This window comes from Orcinus orca, chromosome 4 (assembly GCF_937001465.1).
Source record: "Orcinus orca chromosome 4, mOrcOrc1.1, whole genome shotgun sequence".
Taxonomy (NCBI): domain Eukaryota; kingdom Metazoa; phylum Chordata; class Mammalia; order Artiodactyla; family Delphinidae; genus Orcinus; species Orcinus orca.
This window is the reverse complement of record NC_064562.1, coordinates 48,126,797-48,139,473: the sequence shown is the minus strand read 5'-3', so window position 1 is coordinate 48,139,473 and position 12,677 is coordinate 48,126,797. Positions and strand designations below refer to the sequence as shown.

The 12,677-nt window shown below is 43.4% G+C and overlaps 1 non-coding gene across 1 annotated transcript; it reads right to left on the bottom strand.

The window, feature by feature from the left end:
• Nucleotides 1–218: 218 nt before the first annotated feature.
• LOC117196759 (small nucleolar RNA SNORA3/SNORA45 family) lies at nucleotides 219–346 on the bottom strand. The gene has a single exon (XR_004477111.1). It is a non-coding gene; the product is annotated as a small nucleolar RNA SNORA3/SNORA45 family (small nucleolar RNA).
• Between the last annotated feature and the right edge of the window lie 12,331 nt (nucleotides 347–12,677).

Below are 12,677 nucleotides of genomic sequence, written 5' to 3'. Positions count from 1 at the left end.
TTCAAGCCCCCATACATACCCTTAATCTTCTCAGCTCTTCTGCTGGAGAATTTGCCCCTTGCCGTGGCAGTCTGCTTTGGGAGTGTTTCCTTCCCCAGAACTTTGTAGTAGCCGTAGAAGAAAGAGAATAGGGTCCTTAATACACCATGGCAGGTACCAACCTCCTGAGGTGTTTGAGGAAAGGTGCCTGACAGCCCACTCCATCTAGGAACCAGCAAGGGCGTTTCTGATCTGGGCACTACTGGGGGCACTGATTGCCCTCGCCAGTGAACCAAGACCAGCAGATGCTCTCCGAGGTCCCAGCACACCATGGCGAGAACCGTCAGGATGTGACTCTAGACACAGGAAACCCAGTCCTTGAGTAAATTCTTAGTCAAGATTTTTCTTCTCTTCCCACTTTTTTTTTTTTTTTTTTAATTTTCTTCCTATGAATGATCTTGGTTCCTGTCACTCTTATGCATGACCTTAACATTTAGGGGATGAGCAACTGAGAGGTCCTTCTTGGGAAGAGCCTCTTCTGAGCTGGCTTTGGCTTTGGGCATCTGTCCTCACTGCCATCCACTGCTGATGTCTGTAGTCTACCTGTGGCTTCCAGGTCTATCCACTATAAGGCTGTTCTCAGTCCATTGCCTTTTTCTCAGCCAAACTCTTGCCCCATCTCAGGGAGAAGGGGAGGAGGGAAGCCATGGGAAGACGTTTGCTGCTCTTCTGAGCTGCTCTGCTGATGAAATAAATGTGGGAGGTGGCCGTCCATCTCAGAGGGTCCCTCTGGCTGGACTTGCCCTGTGGCCACTGCTATTCTGGGATGGCCCTGCATGTCGCCACAGGGCTCTCTGTGAGAATGTTTCCTTGCAGGACTCTCCATTGCTATGGAGACACCAGTCTTCCTACTCCCAGATCCTCAAACCCTTTGGAGGGTTTCTCTCCCTCCTACCCCTGGGGTAGGACTTTCCATCAGCCATCCTGACCAATGATTTACTCTCTTGTTCTTTTTCTTATTTTTCTTTCAGCCCAGCAAAAGCAAAGTTTCTTTGTTTTATTTTTTTTAAATCACCTCTCTGTCAAGTTTGGAGGGAGGGGCATATTTACATAATTTTCATTCTCTTAAATCTCTTGGTTATGGTGTAAACCCTACTGTTTAGTGGTTTTGCACTAGGTCTGGGCATTGACTATAGTCATGTGATTTGGAACCATCTTCTCAGCTTTAACAATGCAATGGAACTTTCTCACACACTGAACAGAATGGTATACTCAGTTTTATTTCCTACTGATTTTGTCCTTGGAAACACATTTGGCACAATTTCCCCTTTGCTGGGTGGGGCTCCTGGTCCAATTCTCTTGAGGTGAGTAGTGATATATAGAGATCGGATATTCACTTTTCTCTTCAGAGATTCTCATTTTCAACATTGAAAAAAATGGCCTTGTCTGAAAAAGCCCCTGCTTTCAAGACAAACCGGAAGGCATGTAGTAGTAAACAAGAACTGTTTCTGCTGCCAGTAATGGGCCGGTTTTCTAAGGCACAGGTTAAGGAGTTGTTGGGTAAACATTGGGTAAAGTCTGACTAAATACTTTTAGTGTGGGGTGTTGCAACTTTGTATCCATGTCCCTTTTTCTGCTGGGGAATCGGCTTCATGGAGAGGCACGTCCAAGTTCTAGGCTCCTTGAACAAGGCCTAGGTCAGCTGCTGTGATGGGCAGCTCACAGCCACAGCTTGACTCTCCATCCTTCATGGTCTTGTTAATAGGTACACACCTCTCGCTTCCTTCAATGCTTAACTGAGAGTAAATACCACTGAAATGGGAGGAGTTTCCTTAGGATTAAATCTTGTGTATAGTCCTGTTATCCTTAACATATTTAGTTGCTTTTCCTCTTTCCTCTGTTGACATTGAATCTAACGTTCTAGGTGAGTAAGCAATAAACACTCACAAGATGAAAAATATAACTTGGAGGAAGAAAACCCAGGGAAAGATTTTGTCTCCAGGTAGAGGGACAAAGCACATGAGATCTTTAACTTTCACACCCATACAAGCTTCTAGTCAACTGAACACAGAGCAGGGAGGACCAGACTAACAAGGAACACTCAGATGAGAAGCCCTGCTCCATTTCGCATCTGTGTCCTGTGGACGGGATGGTGACACGCGGGAGGCTAGATACTGACTAGCTGGTCTTTGGAGGAATATCCTCCTACCAGCTTCTCAGTGGACTCAGATGTAGAAAAAGGAAAAATTGCCAGGGAATGTACTTACTTTCCCAGATGACCCTGGGGTACATTAAATTAGCCTGAAGGAGTGATTTCCCCATCTTTTTAGTGTAGTAGAGGCTGTGCTGTTTGCTTAGCTTTGCTCCCACCTCCAGTACCCTCCCACTCAGAGTGACCATACAGTGGAATCTTTCTGCAAGGTAGCCAATGAGATTTCCATTAAAACATTAGTCAAAAGGTAACCCTAAGAGCACTGAACATTGAAAATATAATCTCATAGGATAACCCAATCAAGTGAGGGTTTGCCCAATGTCCCAACACCAGCATCATAGACGGACTCAGCTGTATTCACTCTTAAGATAAAGACAAGTATAATCCATCCTTTGGGGATGTTTGTGAGAATTTTACAATGCCATACATATATAATTTGATGGTACACTCTAGTACAGGGTAGTGATTAGGAACCCAGTTTTTATAGTCACAGCCTTGGGTTTAAAACTCAGCTCAGGGTGGTGGTGGTGGGATGAATTGGGAGATTGGGATTGACATATAGGCACTAATATGTATAAGATAGATAACTAATAAGAACCTGCTGTATTAAGAAAAATAAAATAAGATTAAAAAAGCAAAATTAAACTCAGCTCAGCCTCATTCTTACCTCAGGCAAGATACTTAACCCTGTTCAAACTCGAGCTCTCCCTCCAGTGCACCATGAGAGGTGTACCCGTGAGCCAAGAGACTGGTCCTCTCAGCCCTCAAGGAGGTGCTGTGATGGGAAGAAGATTGGAAACACCGCCATAATCTGAGCTTCCACATCTATCAGTCATAACTGTTTTATCCTCATGGGGCTGGTTTAAGGATTAAATGCAGATCCCCCCGCAATGTGTTCAGTAGAGCACTTAGTAAGTGGTTAACAAATGACAGCATTGCCCTATCCACACAGTCCTTGCCCAGACATCCCATTTAGCCAGCATTTGAAAAATGTCTAAAAGGTAATTACCTCCCACTCCATTGCACAAAAAGAACCCTGAAAGCCATGAGCAAGGCCATCAAAGAAATAATTCCTTTCCAGGAGGGTCAATGTTGATGGCCATTGGAACCAACCCCCACTCTCTCTGTCAACTTGCTCTTGAAGGCTTCCTTCTTTTACAGTAAGTAGCTGGAAAGTATAAACACTTCAACCTCCTGTTCCATTGGGAACAAAATAATTTCCTCAAAGATGAGAGTCTGCTGCAGTTGATTTTTAATACACAGGAAGAATTAGAGCCAGGCTTTATCTCTCCTCATATAGCAGGTCTTGATGAGCTATCGTTTTGTTTTACTTATGGACAACTTATAATAATATACTTCACAATTCTGTGCTGATTGCAGGGGTATTATTCAGGTCAGAGAGGTGGCAAGTCTATCTATAAAATGCACAAGTATAGTTAACTTGAAATGGACACTTTAAAAACCTAAGGGAGGTTTAGTGATTTCCCAGAGAAACCCAAAGCAGATGTCACTGGAGTCAGAAACCCTTGTTCCCATGACTCTAAAGCCTGTTTTCAGGCTGCTCCCATTGGCTCCAAGAGGCTGGTTTCTCCAGTAGCTCAGCAGATAGGTGACTGTGGGCAAAAGACAGAGGCGAAGAGTCTCTGGGCATCACCTTAAAGAACACTGTTGTGGAAAAGCCAAGAGTGAGCTCACAACTGGGGCAGGATGTTTAAAAGTAACACGCCCTGCACAGGTTTTGTATTTAAAAAACAAAGTGATAAGCATATAAAACCACCACCTCTCTTCTTGACCCAATTGGCTGCTTGTATGGAAAAAATAATAACCAAATATACGCACTTAATTGTTTTAAAAGCAGTTTGCACACAATCTGGGAAGCTGGCAGTTAAGTGGCAGTTAAGCGAGTCTTACTTTAGCCAAGTTTTATTTTTGCAACTGCAGACCACACTCCTGTGTCTGGGTAGTTAGTGTCTTACAGCCGAGATGGGAATCTGGAGACTGCTTTTCTAATGCCTACTCTGCAACTATTTAGCTCTATGACCCTGGGGAAAATGAAGAAAATCTTGCATCATTATCTACCTGTAAAATTATTATTTATAAGGTTCAATCCATGGAGTGAAATGCAGAGATCTGGGGATCCAGTAAAGGAGATTATGCATAGAAAGACCTGGCCCAGTGTGTGGTATGCAGTAGGTGCAGCATAAGATAGTCTTCTGGTGTGAGCGTAGAACACAGAGTCCCAGGATTTCACAGCTGGGTGGTGCCTTAGAGGTTATTCCATCTCCTTCATTTGTCCTTGCTTGTCTACTCTGACCCATTGTGCATTGATTTTATAGATTAAACGCTCATGAACTAATCTATTTCTTGCATTTCCAAGCTATTGGGGGTAAGGCATGACCCTCCTTGGAGCCCCCAAGTTCAAATATCTGTGCTTACTGTGATCCCAGCACGTACCACATGGCAGAAGAATTGTCTTTTTAGTTGTCTCTTTCCCCTGAGGATCCCTTGCCATATGGGATGTCCCACTATCGGAGCCTCTATCTCCCTGGGACCTAGCAAAACTTCTGACGCAAAGCAGGCGCTCAATAACTGTTTGTTGTTGTCATTGTTGGTTGAAACGTAAAGAAAGATGTAGGCCAAGCCAAATGAATTTAGACTTACCTGGAGAGACAGTAAGTTGGTAGAAGGGTGGTCTCCTCATGGAGCCTAGACAACGATGGGACACCCAAGGGCAACTTGTCACTGTTACCCGGCAGGGAGCGTCCCTGCCGGGATGGTCAGCATTGTTAGTCCGTAGTTTCTCATGATGGTCACAAGAGAAGTGCAACCTCTGATGGGTGCTCTGCCCATTGTCCTGGGTCTTCGTGCCCTAAAGCTAGTCCTGGCTGACCCCTGCAGGCTTCACTTCTCAGTCTTCCCAGTCAGCTGGCTTCTGGCAGGGTGTAGCCAATGGGAGCTGGATACTTGGATTGGATGGTTGGAGGAAGGCAGAGTCAGGGTATTTCTCCTGTCTCTTGATCTGAGACAGTGTCTGTGACAATGTTTTGTCTTTTCCATTAGATCCTGCCTGCCTTGGTTCCACTGGGCAGACCCCCTGCCCCCTGGGACTGGGGGTGTGGTGTAGTGGCTTCCCGCCGTGCCTGGGGAGCTCATCCGTTACCTACACAACCAATTCCCTGTGTTTCGTTCCCTCTGTTTTAAATACTTAGAGTGATTTCCGTTTTCCTAGATTGACTCTAAGTGATACGTGAACGATTCTAGCTTCCCACAACTGGCAAGAAATCCATCCAGCAACATGTATTGAACACTTATTTTATGCCACAAACTGTGCTAGGCGCTCAGGACACAAAAATGAATAAGGTGTCGTTCCTGCCCTGGAGGAGCTTGCAGTCTGATCGAGGAGACGGACATATAAGCTAAGAAGCTATGAGGCAGTGAAACAGATTTATTAATGACATTTACGAAGTTCACAGTGGTACATGAGCCTGGAGGGAGACATGACTACCTTGTAGGAAGGGAAAGTCAAGAGGGGAGGGTTTTGAAGAGAAAGTAGTTTCATATAGTGTTAAGACATTAGGCAGGTTCCGGAAAATGCTAGATTCAAATCCTGCCTCTTAACAATTTATTAACTATTGGACTGGAAACAAATGGTTTTTTTTTAAACCTCATTATGTCTCGATGTCCTTATTGGTTAAACGTGAGTAATAATAATAAATACATCATAGTGCTATGTGAAGATTAAACGTCTTAATAGATATAAAGCATTTAGTCCAGTGCCTAACTCATGGCAAGTCCTAAAAAGTATTAGCTATCACCACGATTATTTTTGCTTGAATAGCGAGGGGAGTGTACGTGTTCAGCTGCCAGTACAGTACCTGGTACACTGTAGGTGCTAAACCGATATTGACTGACTCAGCGAATGAATGGACTAAATAAATAATGGATGAATGAGTTTACTAAGCAAATGGTGAGGGATGGGAAGAAGGGCATTCCAGGCACTGGGCAAAAGCTTGGTGGCTTGGAACATCACAAGTCTGGTTGGTTTGAATATATGTGTCAGTCTTTTATGAATTTGTTTCATGTGAGATTTTCTCCCCTGAACTCACCTCTGGCTGCAATGACCAAATCAAGGTCCTGGCCTGCAGAGTTGAACCATCTCCTTCCCCTTTCCAAAGGTTCTTCTTTTCAGAGTCAATGAAAACATTCAAGGAAGGCAGTCCTGAACAGGATGTGGTGGTGAGAGTAGGGCTGCCAGATTTAGGAAGCAAATATACTGGAGATGGAGCTAAATTTGAATTTCAGATAAACAACAAATAATGTCTACACATTAAGACAGTTGTTTTGAAGTCTGTGCCATGCACACACAGTCCATGACCCATCAACCTGTTTCTAACAGGAAAAATTGGACCTTAATATGACACATACTCCATTGTCCTTGTTTCAATTTCCTCCCTGGGGACCATGGAAAAGATTTACTCTCTGGCCCAAGTTTTATATAATTCAAGAACCCTATAGCAAGTGGCCTAGGAGGTTTCCAGGTACAGGTCAATATCCTCTCCCCACAAAAGACCATCCTGGTCCTGCCTGGCCTCAGTGATTTCTCTCTGTTCTGAATACACACACTGCATTGCCTGTTTCTAATTCATGTTTGTTTATTTGTTTTTAATTTTATTTACTTATTTATTGGCTGTGTTGAGTCTTCATTGCTGCACGCGGGCTTTCTCTAGCTGTGGCTAGCGGGGGCCGCTCTTCGTTGAGATGAGTGGGCTTCTCATTGCGGTGGCTTCTCTTGTTGTGGAGCACAGGCTCTAGGTGCGCGGGCTTCAGTCGTTGAGGCACACGGGCTTGGTAGTTGTGGCTTGCGGGCTCTAGAGTGCAGGCTCAGTAGTTGTGGCACACGGGCTTAGTTTCTCCGCAGCATGTGGGATCTTCCCGGACCGGGGCTGGAACCCGTGTTCCCTGCATTGGCAGGCGGATTCTTAACCACTGTGCCACCAGGGAAGCCCTCTAATTCATGTTTGACACTTGGATATCCTACCCACCTTGCAATGCTAGTTATCTTTCTTTTTATAGGCCTTTTGTTTTCAACTAGATCACAGGGGAGTGAAAATCAAATGTTTTTGTATGTTCTGAGCCCAGGACAGAGCAGTTTCTCTCTCTCTCTCTCTCTCTTTCTCTCTCTCCATATATATATATATATATATATATATATATATATATATATATATATATAGACCAGTACATGTAGAAAGAAATTAATATTTTCGTTGGATGTTGCCAGCCATCGGAAGGTGTGTTGCCTAATGGATTTGGAGTTAAACCGAGTCTGAATCCCCCATATTTAATACTGGACTTTGGGGCAAATTATTTCACATTCCTCCTTTGTAAAATGGGTGCAATCCTAACTGACCTCTCAAGATTGTTATCTGCATTAAATTGATTAACTTTAGATGAATTAGTACCTGGGAAACGTTTCCAACTGGAAGTTATCGTTATATTGATGGTAATTTTTTTTTTTTTTGGCCGCACCTCGGGGCATGCAGGATCTTAGCTCCCCAAGCAGGGATTGCACCCGTGTCCCCTGCAGTGGAAGCACAGAGTCCTAACCACTGGACTGCCAGGGAAGTCCCTACTGAGGGCAATTAATAAAACTCAGAGGGCTACTCCATAATATCCTGACCACCATTTAATTCCCAAACTTCAACTGTCGGAGATAACCAGCATGGAAAAGACATTCTAAATCGGCTACTTTATTGAGCTGATTTACTGTTTATAGAAAACTGGCCTACAATAGAAACCGGCCTCTCCATGATGGGTCATGGCCATTTAATGAATAACCCATCGCCATTAAATCAGGAGGGAGAACTTGACCAGGAGGCACGGCACAAACAATTCCGTATAAGTCTCTTGGTTGTCGCTGCTCCCCCCGCATTCACCTCCATCCTCACAGCACAGTTTTTGAGTGATTGAAGTTAGTTTGAGCAAGGATTCCAAACAGGGAAAAAGCAAATACGTAAGTCAGAGGTCAGGGGAGAAGAACAGGCCGGGGCGAGGAAGAAATGCCGAGCTGAGAACCGAAAGATAATGAATGTGGGGATGGGTTATAGCAGCATAGTAACAGGGGGAGCCGGACACACCCCAAGCTTCCTTAGGCATCTGTGCGAGGCCCAGGCTTACAACTCATCGTTAAAGGTCTATGGAGCGTGGATTTCTAAATATTTGGGCCACCCAGCATGGACTTTTGGAAATGGCACTGTTGAGTAAAGCCATTAACAAATTACTTTCCTTCCATTTCTTTCACTGACAGGACCTTCTGTTTATGCCTCCTTAGCAACTGGAAGGAGTAAATTTGCTGACAAGCATCTGGGTGCAGTGGGCTACTCGATGGAATTTTTATCATGCAAAAGTGATCCCAGATGATTACTTGAGAGATTGCCAGGAATCTCTGGAATCTAATTAACCTACAGTTGAGCACACAGAAGAAGTTTCATGTTAGGGTAGAGTCAAGGTGAAGAATTTGTAAAAATAAGCCATATTGATTTTCTTACTATTGCAAATATTTGAATTTTGTAATGGGCATCCATTCCCAACTCGTTCTCAACTAAATGGGAAGCTGGATATCTGTGATGTCGTGGGCCAAGGACAGGTTTTGAGGTTCGATTTTTGATTGGATACCAAGCTCTACCATTTACCAGAGGTTTGTTAGGGTTATGACTTAATTTCCCTGTACCTTTGTTATCTCATCTGTAAAATGGTTATATAATCATCCTCATCCTGCAGGTTGAGGATTAAGCCAACTAGTAAGCAACTAGACCCTGGCCTTTAGGAGAACCTCAAAGTGTAAATATCCTTTTTCTTTTCTCTTTTTTCTTTTATTCCAACCTCCCCTAACCCTGCCCCAGCAATTTTCTGATTTGGAAAATCAGAATCAGTTTAAGCTTTGCTAAACTTCTGAAACATGCAGGAGACCTGAAGGAGGGGAGGGAGCAAACCGTGGGGCTGCCTGGTCCCTGCATCGAGACTTTGAATCAAGGGCCAAGACCATGTAGTAGATGTGTTCTTGGACAGTTCAGGGAATCTCAGCAAAACCAGGGTGGCTGAAGTAGAGTAGCCCCAAGGGAGCGTGATAAAAGAAAGGTCGAGGAGATACAGAGGGGCAGGTTGTAGGATTGCGTAAGGCCTGGAAGGCCATTGAGAGGACTTGAGCTTTTACTCTAAGTGGGTTGGGAAGCCATTAGATGGTGCTATGCTGAAGAGTGACATGTTTGACTTAATTTTAAAATGATCACTCTGGCTGCTGTGCTGAAAATACGTTATGGGACATATATTAAATCACCGCATTGTACACGTTAAACTTACAGATGTTGTATGTCAGTAATATCTCGATAAGCTGGGAAAAATTAAAAAGAAAGGAAGAAAGAAAATACATTATGGAGTAGGGGTGTGGAATGAGTAGACGGTGCACAAGGGCAGAAGCAGGAGCACCAGTTAGGATCCCACTAAATATCCGGGTGAGAGATGGTGGCAGGTCAGAGCAGGTCAGTAGCAGTGTAGGTGGTGAGAAGTGGTCAGATTGTGAGCATATTTTTGAGGTAGTAATTTAGGCTTTGCTGATAGATTCAGTGTCTAACGTGAAAGAGACTTCTTGAGGTGTTTGGTCTGAGAAATTGGAAGATAGTGATGCTATTTGCCATAAAGAGGTTCGGGGGGACACCAGGAGTTTAATTTTAGCCTTTGTGACATTTGAGATGCCAAATAAATATCCAACAGCGGGCAATTAAATATATGAGCCCGTAAAACAGAAATAGAGTCACGGATGTAGAGAACAAACGTATGGATACCAAGGGGGGAAAGTGGTGGTGGTGGGATGAACTGGGAGATTGGGATTGACCTATATACACTATTGATACTATGTATAAAATAGATAACTAATGAGAACCTACTGTATAGCTCAGGGAACTCTACTCAGTGCTCTGTGGTGTCCTAAAGGGAAGGAAATCCAAAAAAAAGAGGGGATATATGTATACAGAGAACTGATTCACTTTGCTGTACAGCAGAAACTAACACAACATTGTAAAGCAACTATGCTCCAATAAAAATTAATTATTAAAAAAAAATAGGAGCCTGAAGTTCAGATGAGATGCAGGCTATAGAGAGAAAAGGGAATATAGCTGGAGGAAGATGTAGGATTGGAGGATTGCTTTTTTTTTTAACATGGGAGAAATAATAGAATGTTTTTCAGTGATGAGAATAATCCAGTCGAGTGGGAAAATGTGTTAACACCTGAGAGGGGACAATGGTTGGAATAGAGCTTATGAGTAGGTGATAAAGGAGGTGATCTTGGGCACAAAAGGGACCATCGCTATAGCTGGTCCAGCCCTAGCAACAGAAAAGATGATAAAGTAAATAGAGAAGTCCATGTGGTGGTATGAGTTTGGGGCATTGTCTTCTGATTACGTCCCTTTTCTTGGCCAAATAGGAAGCAAGGTCAGTGTCAGGATGGTGGTGAAGGGTTGAAGCTGACAAAGCTATGAAATTGACCAGGGCAGTGGAAGAAAGTATGGCTTTGGGGATTGTCCAGTGAATGGATTTAGAATTGCCAGGTAGCATTAAGGGCTGACTTGAGGTTGAAGGTCATGGGTTTAAACTGAGACCAGCTACTTTCAACTGTGCAGATAAAAGTGTGGCATAGATGGGGAGCTTGATTCAACCAAGTCTGGGGTTTTGCCAGGTGAGTATGAGGAAGAAAGAGAAGAGCAAAACAGTTGATAGTTTATGAAAATAACTGATTATAATGATAGTCCACGGACATTAAGATGGATAAGGAAGGAAGTGAGCACTTCCTTGAAATGGGTGAGAAACAGTGAAAGAGCCATAGGAACAATGAATGGAATCAAAAAAACTGTTGGAGTCAGAGTATTAGAACAAATGAACTGAAAAGAGAGGAGAAGGAATGCAAATCGAAACCACACGAGATATCATTTCATACCCACCAGGATGTCTGTAATAACAGAGACAAACAATAAGTGTTGAGGAGGATGTAGAAAAATTGGAACCCTCATTCACAGCTGATGGGATTATAAAATAGTGCAGTGACTTTGGAAAACAGTCTGGCAGTTCCTCAAAATGTTAAACGTACGTTACCATATGACCCAGCAATTCCACTCCTAGGCACAGACCCAAGAGAAATGAATGCATACATCACATAAAAAGTTTTACACAAATGTTTATTGCAGCATTATTCATAAGAGCCCTAAAGTGGAAATAACCCAAATATCTATCAACTGGTGAATAGATAAATAAAACAGAGTATTATTTGGCAATAAAAAGGAATGAAGTTCTGATACTTCATTCTGCTACAATTTGGATAAACCCTGAAAACATGCTAAGTGAAAGGAGCTAGACACAAAAGACCATGTATTGTATGACATGAAATATTCAAAATACACAAATAAATAGAGACACCAAGTAGATTGGTGGTGGCCTAGACTGGGATCAATGGGAGAATTGGGGAATTGGGGGTGGTGGTGGTGAAGGATAATAGGTTTGGTGTTTTTGAGGGGGAGGTGATTAAAATATTCTAAAGTTGATTGTGGTAATGGTTGTACAACTCTTTGAATACACTACATTGAATTGATCACTTTAAAAGACTGAATTTTACAGTATATGAATTACATGTCAATAAAGCTGTTACAAAAAAAAAAAAGATAGGAGGAGGTGGTCAGAGAGTGGAGTGCTTGAAGTTGGGATTGCATATAGGTAATGACACAGCTAGGGTCTGACCGTGGAAGCCAGTAGCCACGATGGCTTGGAGGAGGGAGTTAAGGAGGACAGAGGATCGTCTGAGGTTATGGGCATCGTGTGTTCTGGTAGGAGTAATGTTGGTGAGAGGCTGACAGTGAGCCAGGGCTAAAGATCTTCAGGGAATGAGGAGGAGGGACCTGAGGGTTTGCAGATGACGGCAACAAGGAAGCATCATAGCAGGTGGGAATCTGGTGGCAGGCAGTTCAAATCTGGGGTTGGCTGTGGTGGGGTTAGAAAGACTGTACTGGAATTTGGGTATTTGTGAAGGACAAAATATCCTTAAGTGTTAAGGGACGATTGTACTTTTCCTTCATTCATTTATTCATTCACGCAACACACATTTATACTTTTTCTGGACCTTTATCTATTCATTTGGCCATCTCTGTGGATGTAGCCAAGCACGGCAGAGCTACCTCTTAGGAGGGCTGCAGTGTTCCAGCTGCTGTATGATGGGGTCCTTTCAAGGAGTTTCCCCAGAATCTGTTGCTCACTCGTCAAGTGGAGAGCTATAGTGATCAGTAGGTAACTTTCCTTGATCACTGATACCACATTGGCCTTCTCTGTTGTTTCGTTACACGAACACGACAGCTTTATTTTTTTGAAAGGGTAGGGTGCTGCTTGTTTGATAGTCGGGTGGGCGAATGTGTGATGGGTTTTGGCTTTGGACAGATCTGGGTTTGGA